This window comes from Lissotriton helveticus, chromosome 1_1, assembly GCF_964261635.1.
Source record: "Lissotriton helveticus chromosome 1_1, aLisHel1.1, whole genome shotgun sequence".
NCBI classification, from domain to species: Eukaryota; Metazoa; Chordata; class Amphibia; order Caudata; family Salamandridae; genus Lissotriton; species Lissotriton helveticus.
Genome location: NC_136057.1, coordinates 368,002,721 through 368,017,068, shown reverse-complemented (window position 1 = coordinate 368,017,068; position 14,348 = coordinate 368,002,721).

The window sequence follows — 14,348 nt, the reverse complement described above, 5'->3', positions numbered from 1 at the left end:
CACCTTGGGGCCCCGGGGTGGGAACATAGAGCCCATTCTTAATGTGCGCGATGCTAAATCGATGACACGTTTTGATTCGATACATACAGGCCTTAATGAACTTGATTCAAGCTATGCCCAACTAGCCTGCTTAGCATTAGAGTGACCATACTAACACTCCTTATTAATCTTCAATGGTCAGCCTAGTCTCTGCCGCTTAAATTTAGCTAGGACTTGAACAGTCTAATTACATTTTACAACTAGCGCAATCACGCGTAGTCTGCATTCCGTATAATAAGTGTTCATTCTTTGTCCATCCACTGCCAAACGTTTGAGAAATTGAATTCCTTCTGTATTCTGATACTATGCCTAATGCACTAATTTGTTCTTGGTTGAATAACTAAGCGCTCTTGTAATCAGCATGAATCGACATCTAACAGTGAGATCAAGTGTATTGTTTCTCTTAATTTGTTCCCTTATACTGTGTTTAGTTTCGTGTAGAAAAATCATGGCAGCAAAACTGTGCACTACAAATGGCCCAGAACTAACTATATTTTTGCTTATTTATACTGTCCTCACATAACGAATGCACTGTGTAATCCTTGTGTAGAAATTCACGTACTAGCACTACATATCAATCTCCATGGGATTAGCCGAGCCTGGGGTGCTCAAATTTTGCTGATGATTAATTCCAATCCTTCATTCCAGGTCTACAAAGACTGTCAAGCAATGCAACCATAGGCTTATCAATCGCCTTTATTTCAATATCAAAAAATGGATATGTACAAATCAGATCAGGGAAAAGATTTTTTTGAAAACCGAAATGACAAACAATTCACATTACATCACATTCTTACAAACAAACCCTCAGTTGCATTCAAATTTTCATTCATTCTGCATTCATTCAACCATCATACACATACACAAAGTCCTACCAGCCACTGTGACGTCTTTATACAGTGGCTTTTACTCCCACCATCCAAGCAGCAAACAAATGCAAATAAAAAAGGAATTGTTTTGGTGTTGAGAAGAAAATGGTCAAAGGTCAGGTCTACGCGTTTCAAACTCCCGCTGGTTCGGGGTTCTCATCAGGACCAAACATAACTAACTCTGAGAGACCACAGCCGTGGACTTCCCAGTGGTTAAGCTGTACACTGATGCACCCACCACACAGCTCCACCGATGCACCCACCACACAGCTCCACCGATGCTTCAACTAAGCTCCAGCAATGCACCCACCACACAGCTCCACTAATGCACCCACTAAGCTCCACCAATGCATCCACCACACAGCTTCACAGATGCACCCACCACACAGCTCCACCTACACAGCTCCACCGATGCACCCACCACACAGCTCCACCAATGCACCCACCACACAGCTCCACCAATGCACCCACCACCCAGCTCCACCGATGCACCCAGCACACAGCTCCACAGATGCACCCACCACACAGCTCCACAGATGCACCCACCACACAGCTTCACCGAGGCACCCACCACACAGCTCCACAGATGAACCCACCACACAGCTCAACAGATGCACCCACCACACAGCTCCACCTACACAGCTCCACCGATGCACCCAGCACACAGCTCCAATGACACAGCTCCACCGATGCACCCACCACAGCGCTCCACTGATGCACCCACCACACAGCTCCACCGATGCACCCACCACAAAGCTCCACCGAGGCACCCACCACACAGCTCCACCGAACGACCCACCACACAGCTCCACCGAGGCACCTACCACACAGCTCCACAGATGCTCCCACCACACAGCTCAACAGATGCACCCACCACACAGCTCCACATACACAGCTCCACTGATGCACCCAGCACACAGCTCCACAGATGCACCCAGCACACAGCTCCACAGATGCACCCAGCACACAGCTCCACAGATGCACCCACCACACAGCTCCACTGATGCACCCACCACACAGCTCCACTGATGCACCCACCACACAGCTCCACCGATGCACCCACCACACAGCTCCACCGATGCTCCAACTAAGCTCCAGCAATGCACCCACCACACAGCTCCACCAATGCACCCACTAAGCTCCACCGATGCACCCACCACACAGCTTCACAGATGCACCGACCACACAGCTCCACCTACACAGCTCCACCGATGCACCCACCACACATCTCCACCAATGCACCCACCACCCAGCTCCACCGATGCACCCAGTTCCACAGATGCACCCACCACACAGCTCCACCGATGCACCCACCACACATGCCCCCACTACACATGCCCCCACCACACAGCTCCACAGATGCCCCCACCACACAGCTCCACCGATGCACCCACCACACAGCTCCATCGATCCACCCACCACACAGCTCCACCGATGCACCCACCACACAGCTCCACCGATGCACCCACCACACAGCTCCACCAATGCACCCACCACACAGCTCCACCGATGCACCCACCACAAAGCTCCACCGATGCACCCACCATACAGCTCCACCGTTGCACCCACCATAGAGCTCCACCGATGCACCCACCACACAGCCCCGCCGAGGCACCCACCACACAACTTCGCCGAGGCACCCACCACACAGCTCCGCCGAGGAACCCACCACACAGCTCCGCTGAGGCACCCACCACACAGCTCCGCCGATGCACCCACCACACAGCTCCGCCGATGCACCCACCACACAGCTCCACCGATGCACCCACCACACAGCTCCACGGATGCACCCACCTCCACAGATGCACCCACCACCCAGCTCCACAGATGCACCCACCACCCAGCTCCACAGATGCACCCACCACCCAGCTCCACAGATGCACCCACCACCCAGCTCCATCGATGCTCCAACTAAGCTCCACCAATGCACCCACCACACAGCTCCACCAATGCATCCACTAAGCTTCACTGATGCACCCACCACACAGCTCCACCGATGCACCCACCACACAGCTCCACCGATGCACCCACCACACAGCTCCACCGATGAATCCACCACACAGCTCTCCAATGCATCCACCACACAGCTCCACCGATGCACCCACCACCCAACTCCACCGATGCACCCACCACACAGCTCCACCGACACAGCTCCACCGACGCACCCACCACACAGCTCCACCAACACAGCTCCACCGATGCACCCACCACACAGCTCCACTGATGCACCCACCACACAGCTCCACCGACACAGCTCCACCGATGCACCCACCACACAGCTCCACCGACACAGCTCCACCGATGCACCCACCACACAGCTCCACCGATGCACCCACCACACAGCTCCACCTACACAGCTGCAGCGATGCACCCATCACACAGCTCCAGCGATGCAGCCACCACACAGCTCCACCGACACAGCTCCACCGATGCACCCACCACACAGCTCCACCGATGCACCCACCACACAGCTCCACCGATGCAGCCACCACACAGCTCCACCGATGCAGCCACCACACAGCTCCACCGATGCAGCCACCACACAGCTCCACCGATGCAGCCACCACACAGCTCCTCCGACACAGCTCCACCGATGCACCCACCACCCAACTCCACCGATGCACCCACCACACAGCTCCACCGACACAGCTCCACCGATGCACCCACCACACAGCTTCACCTACACAGCTCCACTGAGGCACCCACCACACAGCTCCACTGATGCACCCACCACACAGCTCCACCGACACAGCTCCACCGATGCACCCACCACACAGCTCCACCTACACAGCTTCACCGATGCACCCACCACCCAACTCCACCGATGCACCCACCACCCAACTCCACCGATGCACCCACCACACAGCTCCACCGACACAGCTCCACCGATGCACCCACCACACAGATCTACCTACACAGCTCCACTGATGCAACCACCACACAGCTCCACCGATGCAACCACCACACAGCTCCACCGATGCAACCACCACACAGCTCCACCGATGCAACCACCACACAGCTCCACCGATGCAACCACCACACAGCTCCACCGAGGCACCCACCACACAGCTCCACCGAGGCACCCACCACACAGCTCTACCGAGGCACCCACCACACCGCTCCACAGCTGCACCCACCACACCGCTCCACAGCTGCACCCACCACACAGCTCCACCGATGCACCCACCACACAGCTCCACCGATGCACTCACCACACAGCTCCACCGATGCACCCACCACACAGCTCCACCGATGCACCCACCACACAGCTCCACCGATGCACCCACCACACAGCTCCACCGATGCACCCACTAAGCTCCACCGATGCACCCACCACACAGCTTCACAGATGCACCCACCACACAGATCCACCTACACAACTCCACCGATGCACCCACCACACATCTCCACCAAAGCACCCACCACCCAGCTCCACCGATGCACCCAGTTCCATAGATGCACCCACCACACAGCTCCACCGATGCACCCACCACACATGCCCCCACTACACATGCCCCCACCACACAGCTCCACAGATGCCCCCACCACTCACCTCCACCGATGCACCCACCTCCACCGATGCACCCACCACACATGCCCCCACCACACATGCCCCCACCACACAGCTCCACAGATGCCCCATCACACAGCTCCACCGATGCACCCACCACACAGCTCCACCAATGCACCCACCACACAGCTCCACCGATGCACCCACCACACAGCTCCACCGATGCACCCACCACACAGCTCCACCGATGCACCCACCACACAGCTCCACCGATGCACCCACCACACAGCTCCACCGATGCATCCACCACACAGCTCCACCGATGCACCCACCACCCAACTCCACCGATGCACCCACCACACAGCTCCACCGACGCACCCACCACACAGCTCCACCAACACAGCTCCACCGACGCACCCACCACACAGCTCCACCGATGCACCCACCACACAGCTCCACCGATGCACCCACCACACAGCTCCACCTACACAGCTCCACCGATGCACCCACCACACAGCTCCACCGATGCACCCACCATACAGCTCCAACTACACAGCTCCACCGATGCACCCACTACACAGCTCCACCGATGCACCCACCACACAGCTCCACCTACACAGCTCCAGCGATGCACCCTCCACCCAACTCCACCGATGCACCCACCACACAGCTCCTCCGACACAGCTCCTGATGCACCCGCCACACAGCTCTACCTACACAGCTCCACCGATGCACCCACCACACAGCTCCACTGATGCACCCACCACACAGCTCCACCGACACAGCTCCACCAATACACCCACCACACAGCTCCACCTACACAGCTCCAGCGATGCACCCATCACACAGCTCCAGCGATGCAGCCACCACACAGCTCCACCGACACAGCTCCACCGATGCACCCACCACACAGCTCTGCCGATGCACCCACCACACAGCTCCGCCGATGCACCCACCACACAGCTCCGCCGAGGCACCCACCACACAGCTCCGCCGAGGCACCCACCACACAGCTCCGCCGAGGCACCCACCACACAGCTCTGCCGATGCTCCAACTAAGCTCCACCAATGCACCCACCACACAGATCCACCAATGCACCCACCACACAGCTCAGCCCTGGCACCCACCACACAGCTCCGCCGTGGCACCTTCCATACAGCTCCACCGATGCTCCAACTAAGCTCCACCAATGCACCCACCAAACAGCTACATCGATGCACACACCACAAAGCGCAACCACAGCATCACTGGTTCAAATATGTTCTTTCAATTTTTCAAGCTTTCACGCTTTATTACAAATCACAAAAAGATGTTATTATTTCACTTCTGTTCTTGGATTTTCGTCACAATAAAAAACACTGAACATAATCTTCACAAATGTTATTTACAAAAGTTTAAGGTATTGCCATTACAAATTAAATAAATTATTTAAGTATTAATTATTTAAAAAAATAAAAAGCCATTGTTATTTGTAATATCAATACATCTAAGTCACGTAAATACAAAACATGTTGCATTGCAAATGCTATAGGTGTCACATTTGCGAAAGTTATAACTATTGGCATTGTAAATGATAAAGCTATTAATTTAGCTATTTTAAAAAAAACACAAATAAAAATAATTCATTTATAACACCAATAGCTCAAACTTTCCTAATGCGAGCCCTATTGCATTTCCAATGCTTGTTTGGTTTTGGTGGGAGTAAAAGCCACTGTATAAAGAAGTCACGGTGGCCGGTAGGACTTTGTGTATGATGGTTGAATGAATGCAGAAGGAATGAAAATTTGAATGCAACTGAGGGTTTGTTTGTAAGAATGTGATGTAATGTGAAGTGTTTGTCATTTCGGTTTTCCCTGATCTGATTTGTACATATCCATTTTTTTATATTGAAATAAAGGCGATTGATAAGCCTATGGTTGCATTGCTTGACAATCTTTGTAGACCTGGAATAAAGGATTGGAATTAATCATCAGTATTGGCACATATTTTTGTTGTTTAGGTTTAGTGGACTCAGCCTTACTGATTAGAGTCAAGCCTGTTGTTGTTATATAACAAATTTTGCTGGGACTTCAACAGTCAAATCACATTTTACAACTAGCGCAAATACGCACAATTTTGCTTTCCAATAATAATGTGTTCACCGAGTGTCCACCCACGGTCATTTTTGAGAAATTGCATATATTATGCTTTAAGCCTTATTTCATCCATGATTGAAGAATTAAGCGCTCTTTTTATCAGCATGAATCTACTTCTATTAGAATGCATTATGTAATCCTTGTATGTACATTCATGTTCTAGCTAACATTTTGTGAATACGTAAACAATGCTGACTGTATAATTGTGAAGCCGCCCCCCCGAAATGAATACTACCTAATGGGGTAATGCGTTTTCTAGTGCCTTTCATGATACTGCCAACAATACAAAATGAGCTTAGAGCCGATATATCAGGATCTATTCACGATGAATAATCAGATAAGCACAAGACTGCTAAAGTACATTTGAACACGGAGTGTAGGCTTTACCCTGAGCGGTATGTAATGGCCAACTAAGGAATGCGTCTTTTCTCACTCTTCACCGCTTTGTGGCCATGACGCGCTTTAACCAGCATCTAGCGTCTGCGTCGGCTTTTAGAACACGATGACACAACCCGACTTTCTCAGTTTTTAAAGACCTCCCCTCTTTGCCGACTTCCCTTTCCTATCAATTTACATTTTTCCTGATTCATTGTGAGACGGCAGTTTCTCGGCGAGTAGCGGTAAGCGAGTACTGGGCTCCCCCATGGGGTTCTTTTGCATATTTTTAAATGCTCGTTTCTTGAGGAGGCGTTTGTTCAGATTAGTTGGCATGACGCCTGCGCTTTTGTTATTTTGTTCCCAGATCGGCGCACCGCTTGAGTATTTGGTTGCCTTAAACATTGAAGCTTGGTGAGTCTATTGACCTTTCCTGACTCCTTTACTAAAAACCCTGTAATTTGGTGTTGTAGACCGTCTTTTGATTACAATATCTCTGTTTTTTCAGCATATCATCGCACTGGAATTTCACTTCATAATTATGAAGAGGTATTTGAATACCGTGTGACTGTGTCCTCAATAACTTAGATATTTTAATAAGCTGATTCAGTAATTTCCTCCTCCGTGTTGTTCTCCCCCTGTGCTCTCATAGATCGTTTTTGGATTGACTTCCATGTTTAATCGGCAATATTCGTTAAAAATTGGAAATAGTTTACGATTTATACTAAGAAGGGACATGCTGCTTTGTTCCACATACGATAGTAAGTGATGAGTTTGCTTCTTTTAAATGATTGAATCTTTTTCTATGAGCTATAATCGTGCTCTTATTGTACCTGTATCTCCCTTTAGGGATGATGTCGCTCTACTCCTTAGGAGCCACCTGGCCCGTCTTCGATACGGTGTCCTAGTTGAAGGACTATTTGGTAAATATTTGTTCATGGATCAGGTCTTTCTGTGAATTAATTTAGTTGGTTACACAGTACCGATTTTATTTTCATGCTTCCCACATTAGGTGCCCTCTGACACACACCTCTGTCCTGATGAAGACCCCAGTGTAAGGTGTCAACTAACCTACGTTGTCTCTACGGGGTCGAAACGTCGACATTCCTTTTCCTACAACTAACCCTTGCATGAACAGAGATTTTTACCGTGTTCCAAAAATAGGGCATAGTGTTGTATAAATGTATATATGAATTTATGGAGCTTCGGCCTGTAATTATGTGTTGGACTTTAATCTCGAAATGATTTATTGATTTCACATCCTTTTCCATGCTTTTTCACATGACCACGATCCTCACTTCAAATTCACCTACCCTCCCCCTCTTCTCTGTCCTGTTGGGCACCTGTTGTTTAAACTATGATGATTGTAATTCTCGTAAAAAATGTCAAATGATTTTGATGTGGCAATGTGATTAAATAACATTCCCTCATGACAGAATCCTTGTAGATTCATATGTTCACTTATATGTTTCTGAAAATATAAACCTTTGTCTGTCCTTAGTTATTTGGGCCACTCTATAGCGTACCAATTATCACCCAGGTCCCAGTACCATTGGGTTTACCCTTTTTTATGTAATCCTGTTCTAGAAGGGCCATAAAGGATGGATGGACAGTGTGCTTTGCAAAAAACAAAGATGCCTCCTTGGATCGAACCAGCAGAAATTAACACATTTCCCCTACTTGTTTTACATGTTTGAAAATTAATCCAAACCCAGAATACCATACAGAGTCGTTTGGTTATGCTGCTCCTTTATTTTTTGTGTTTTCTCACTCTGTCATCTGAAATGCTCAGGTATTGGTTATTGTATCAGATAAGGAATCTGCAGCTAGAGATCTCGATCTTAAAAACCCCTTATCTTATAATCCTCCCCAAGCGCCAGACTTGATCCAGAGCTTTTTTACAGCAGGATCTGTGTGCGTCTGTAGAGGGCGCCGAGCGACTCTGTAGCGATGTCGTCTTCCGTATGGGACGGCAACGGAGTCCATAGAAGCCCTGCCCTGACGCGTGAATGTCAGTTTCTTCTTTTTGAACGCTTACAAAGCTGATCCAATCAGTGATTCCTCAGGCAGTTTTTTTGTTGGTCTAACTCGACTGTTTCATAAAACGGAACAGTGTGCCTTTAAAAAACTTCTCAGAATCAGAATTAGCTTTATTCGATTTTTGATTAAAAATCATAAAAGCAACAGCAAAACACAAATAAAATACATCCATGTTACATTACATGTCACTTATAAAAAAACAAGATTAAATTGATAAAATGGTTCAGCTAATCAATATAAAACGAAAAAAGACACAAAGCAGGACTCTGTCAGCAGTTAATTCTGAATAGTGCTCGAAAAGTACAGAATTTCAACAGGGGTTCAGATCTGTTAGGGGCTGCAAAACAGAACTACGGGCATTAGGCGCACAGAGTCCTCCTCCCCAAACATTATACTTCTTCACTGCCGTTCTTGGTGACTGGATAGGTGGGATGCTCGGATAGAAGTCGTATAAATCCCAAATGCGAATTGGGCCATCCCCCTCTTGCTGCTTGCATGATCGTAAATAAGGGACTATTTCCCTATGCTTGAATTTAATTAGCACCAAGTCCCCAGGGATGGCTTTTGGCATTGCACCCAACCACCCCACCCTCCTAACGCTTAGAATCCCCCCATCTAAGTCAGGAGGCAGAGGTCTATTGGTCTGTAACCAGGGCATGACCTTATTAAGCAGGTCTTGACGTGTTTCGTGATTTCCATGGTTTAGTGGTAGAATCCCAGAGACAACAGTCACGTAGGGGGCGGCTTCAGGGGGTAAGTTGATTTGAGGCATTCTAACAGGTTCGAGTTCTGGTTTAGCCTCAATACGATTTATTAACGGACGTATTTTGGGCAGTTTGAAGCCCGTTGTAGACGGTGAAGTTTGTGTATGCTTTGGTTTTACCGAGATAGTGAGGGGAATAGGAGGGTCTGATGGTACCGGTTTGGTGCTTAAAATATGTGTTTTAATTGTCAGTTCCATACCAGATAACCTGTCTCCCAGGTCGTTTATTTTGGCCACCAATGGTGATATGAGAGATGTTAGTAGGTTCTCAAGCTGTGCCAATAAGGTTGGTTGGAGGGGTGATGAAACAGTTTTCTACTTCTCCACGCACCATATCCCCCGATACTGTGGTTAAATTGGTGTGGAGTAGAGAGGGGCTGGGGCATGGGTTTTGGAATATGGCTTGCTTCTCTTTACCAACGTCATCCCCATACTTCCATTTTGTGTTGGGCCCTCCCGGGAGTACGTTTGCTGGGGATCGGTATTTATTAAAGTGAAGAGGTGAGTTCTGCAGGGTGGCCATAACACCATCATTGGTGAGCGTACTTATAGTAGGTAATATGTCCGGGACGTATTCGGTTCCGCACAGGGCGTTCAGCTCCTCCCACAATGACATGATATAATGCGGGTCGCCACAGTAAGTCAATAGTATAAAAATGAAGAAAAACCCCAGTACCTCTTAAAGGAAAATGCCAGTGGTATGGCCCGTCCCGTCCTCCTTAGGCCTCTGAGGGCCACAGAGGGCCCGCCCTTTGCCCGGCGCCACCCGTGCGCGTCCCGCGCTGCGGTATCCGGATATGGAGAAATAGCCCGGTGAGTTGTGGGCGGGCCTCCCCGCAGGTGCAAGCACGCACGGGCTCCTGGTCCCTGGAGTCCCGTGCGGCGCGATCCTGCCAACAATGTCCCCTCAGTGGCGGCTTTACTGGAGATGAAGAGATGAAGAAACCCCTCCCGGGGCGGCAGCAACAGCAGGGAGACGGTATGCTGCACGACGCGGGACCCGCGCCAGCGGGTCCGGCGAGCAGTTTTCTGCGCCCGGTGAGCTGTGGGCGGGCCTCCCCGCAGGTGCAAGCACGCACGGGCTCCTGGTCCCTGGAGTCCCGTGCGGCGCGATCCTGCCAACAATGTCCCCTCAGTGGCGGCTTTACTGGAGATGAAGAGATGAAGAAACCCCTCCCGGGGCGGCAGCAACAGCAGGGAGACGGTATGCTGCACGACGCGGGACCCTTTATTTTTTGTGTTTTCTCACTCTGTCATCTGAAATGCTCAGGTATTGGTTATTGTATCAGATAAGGAATCTGCAGCTAGAGATCTCGATCTTAAAAACCCCTTATCTTATAATCCTCCCCAAGCGCCAGACTTAATCCAGAGCTTTTTTTACAGCAGGATCTGTGTGCGTCTGTAGAGGGCGCCGAGCGACTCTGTAGCGATGTCGTCTTCCGTATGGGACGGCAACGGAGTCCATAGAAGCCCTGCCCTGACGCGTGAATGTCAGTTTCTTCTTTTTGAACGCTTACAAAGCTGATCCAATCAGTGATTCCTCAGGCAGTTTTTTTGTTGGTCTAACTCGACTGTTTCATAAAACGGAACAGTGTGCCTTTAAAAAACTTCTCATATTGGGTTCAAACTTTGTGGGTCCTGTGGATGACAAATGGACCCTCACACTGTCTGGTGCCTAGGAAATCCATTGCCCTTCGTCTGGGTAAAATCTCTAAAGAATGGAGCAGTGATACATTGAGTAAACCCACCAATAGGTCAGCGTATCTTCACCTAGATGGAATAAGGAGGTGTAACTGAATTGTAGTGCATGGAACACCAACAGTCGTGCCATTCTAACTCTCAAGTCGACGTGGCGTGACCAGTCATCCCTTACTTGGCGTCCTGCATCATGGCCAATCAGTAGTAGAGCTGATGCTTCCTTATAGTGAGACTTTTTTATGATATTCTGTTGGTGGCTTGGGCTAAACCCGAAACAGGGGCCCTTGTGGATCACTCTATTTCTCACAGATACCGCCTGGCCCCTGGAGATCCGACATGTCTCCTGAGACATCCAACTCATCATAGTTTTGTGGTACAAACTGCTTTGGTAGCCCAAAATGTTGATTTTGTTTTCCTGCTGTCCCACCAGAAATATTAGACACTTTTGGCAAGTATATTTTCTCCTCCACCAGTCTGCACTGCGATCCCTTAATACTTTGTGTCCTCGGATGCTTCTCCCATGCATTGTGGCACTCATTGGAGCGCCTGCTACTCTCCCTTCCAGAAGAGACCCTGAACAATCTTGTTCCATTAGTACAGGAAGGGCAACAAGTGGCTAAATTGATCATTTACTGTGGTACTCCACCAAAAGGCATATCTGTTTGGCGCACATGCAAACTCTGCTTTGTCTTTTTCGAGATAGTAGAGCTGGAGCAGTTTCTGAACTCTGCTGTCTGCTTTACGAGTACTTTTGTACTACGTTTGTTCGGGGGAAATTCCCTTTTTCATACACAAATTACCCATTCACAAGGCAGAGCCCATTGGCTTTTCTTTTTAAGCCTTTTCCGGTGGGACACCCGGTGAGGTTTTTCCTGCTTGCTGCAGATACTTGTATCCTTCTTATACTGTCGGTGACCGGTTGTTTCCAGTTATCTGGGATGTATGTTATTTTGTGGCCATATGTAAGCATGTTCTTACAGGCTTCTTTCTGAAACTAGTATCTGATAGAGACTACTAGCGTAGATTCCTTAACGTAGAATTATTCCCAGGCGTGAGATTGGATCCGGAAAACTTTTTGCCACAGGATCCCTGCGCGCCGGGGGGACGGCATCACACGACTCCGCCCAGGCGTTGTCCGCGTATGTGACGTCAGCGAGGTCAAATAAGTCCCACCCCGGCGCGCCTACATCAGTTTTTTCCTTTTGCGCATTGCAACGCGGATCCGGATCGTGCTCTGGGCCTGTTCAGGCATTTCCCTTTCGCTTATTGTGTTGTGTGTGGGAACCGTCTGCGAATGCCTTCGGGCTTTAAGACATGCTGGTCTTGTGTGCATCAGATGTTGGCAACGGATCCTCACCCCATCTGCATGTGGTGTTTGGGGGAACACCATGACTCCACTGATTGTGAGGCGTGCCAGCAGATGAAACCGAAGTCCCCGCGGGAGTGCCGGATGAAACTTCTCTCAGCTCGCATGTCCAGGTCGGCGTCGTCACCACGCCCGGCTCCTGCAGATGGTTTTCGGAATCGACGCCTCGGTTTTCGACATCATCCCTCTCCCAGGCCGCAAGAACGTCGCTCTCCTATCGGTAAGTGTCGCAATTTGTCCCCAAGGGCTGGTTCTCGGCCTGTTGGGGGCGCCGGCTCTTCGCAGGTGGTGTGGCCCCATGTGTCGTCCCCCTATCCGCCGTTTCCTGGTGTGGGGGCGACTAGAGCCCAGATGGAGGCATATGCAGCAGTTTTGCAGGCCTCGCTGGCTTCTCCTCCTCCTTCTTCCCCTCCTGGGACGTTATGTTATGTTATGTTAATTTATTTCTTCTATAGCGCACGGCTACTCCGTGTAGCATCCCGGCGCTTTGGCGAAGAATATCAGCAAATAAAAACAACCACATAACAAACAAAAAGCGGAGGCAAAAGGAAAAGAAATCTATTTCATATAAAGCCACGTTTTCAGGTCTTACCTGAAGGCAAGAAGGCTAGGAGCCTGTCTCAGGGACAATGGTAGATCATTCCAAGCCTTTGGTGCTAAGTAGCGAAAAGACCGACCTCCCATTCTTGCACGCCGAATTGCAGGAACTGTCATCATGGACAGACAAGATGACCTCAGAATCCTGCTGGGTATGTACCGGGAAAGACGTTTCCCAATATACTTGGGGCCTGTGCCATGTAGAGCTTTAAAGGCCACAGTCAGGCTTTTGAAAAGAATTCTCTTTGAGATAGGTAGCCAGTGTAAGGAGTTCAATAAAACAGTGGCACCAGCTCTCCTCGGGAGTCCATAGATGGCTCGGGGTGCCGAGTTCTGAACTACTTGCAAACGGGTCAAGAGGTATTTTGGTAGACCCAGAAAAAGAACGTTTGCGTAGTCCAGTCGAGAACCGATCAAGGCCTGGACAATTGTTTTCCTATGGTTGAGTGATACTAAGGGAAGAAATTTCCTCAACATCCGCAGAATGCCGAAGCATTTTCCTGTGAGACACGAGATGTGAGGCCCAAAAGATAGTTCACAATCCACTATCACTTCCAAATTTTTGGCCTTAAAGGACACATTATCAGGGGGAAACATATCTTGTGGCCACCAAGATTTCCAATTGGGTTCGGGTGCGCAACCGAAAAAGAGAAGCTCCGATTTATCGGAGTTGCACTTTAAGCCATGACACCTAAACCACTCAAAGACCGCACCAAGACAATCCCTGATCTGTATGCCATTAAATGACCCGCCCCTATCACAAGTGAACAGGAGCTGGGTGTCATCAGCGTATGACACGATCTGGGCGCCAAACGACTCCGCGACTGCCGCCAGAGGGGCCATAAAGATGTTAAAAAGCATGGGGCTGAGAATGGAGCCCTGAGGGACTCCCACTTCTAGCGGAGTCATGTCAGCGGAGAAAGGAGGCGCCCAGATCGTTTGCCGGCGGTCGGC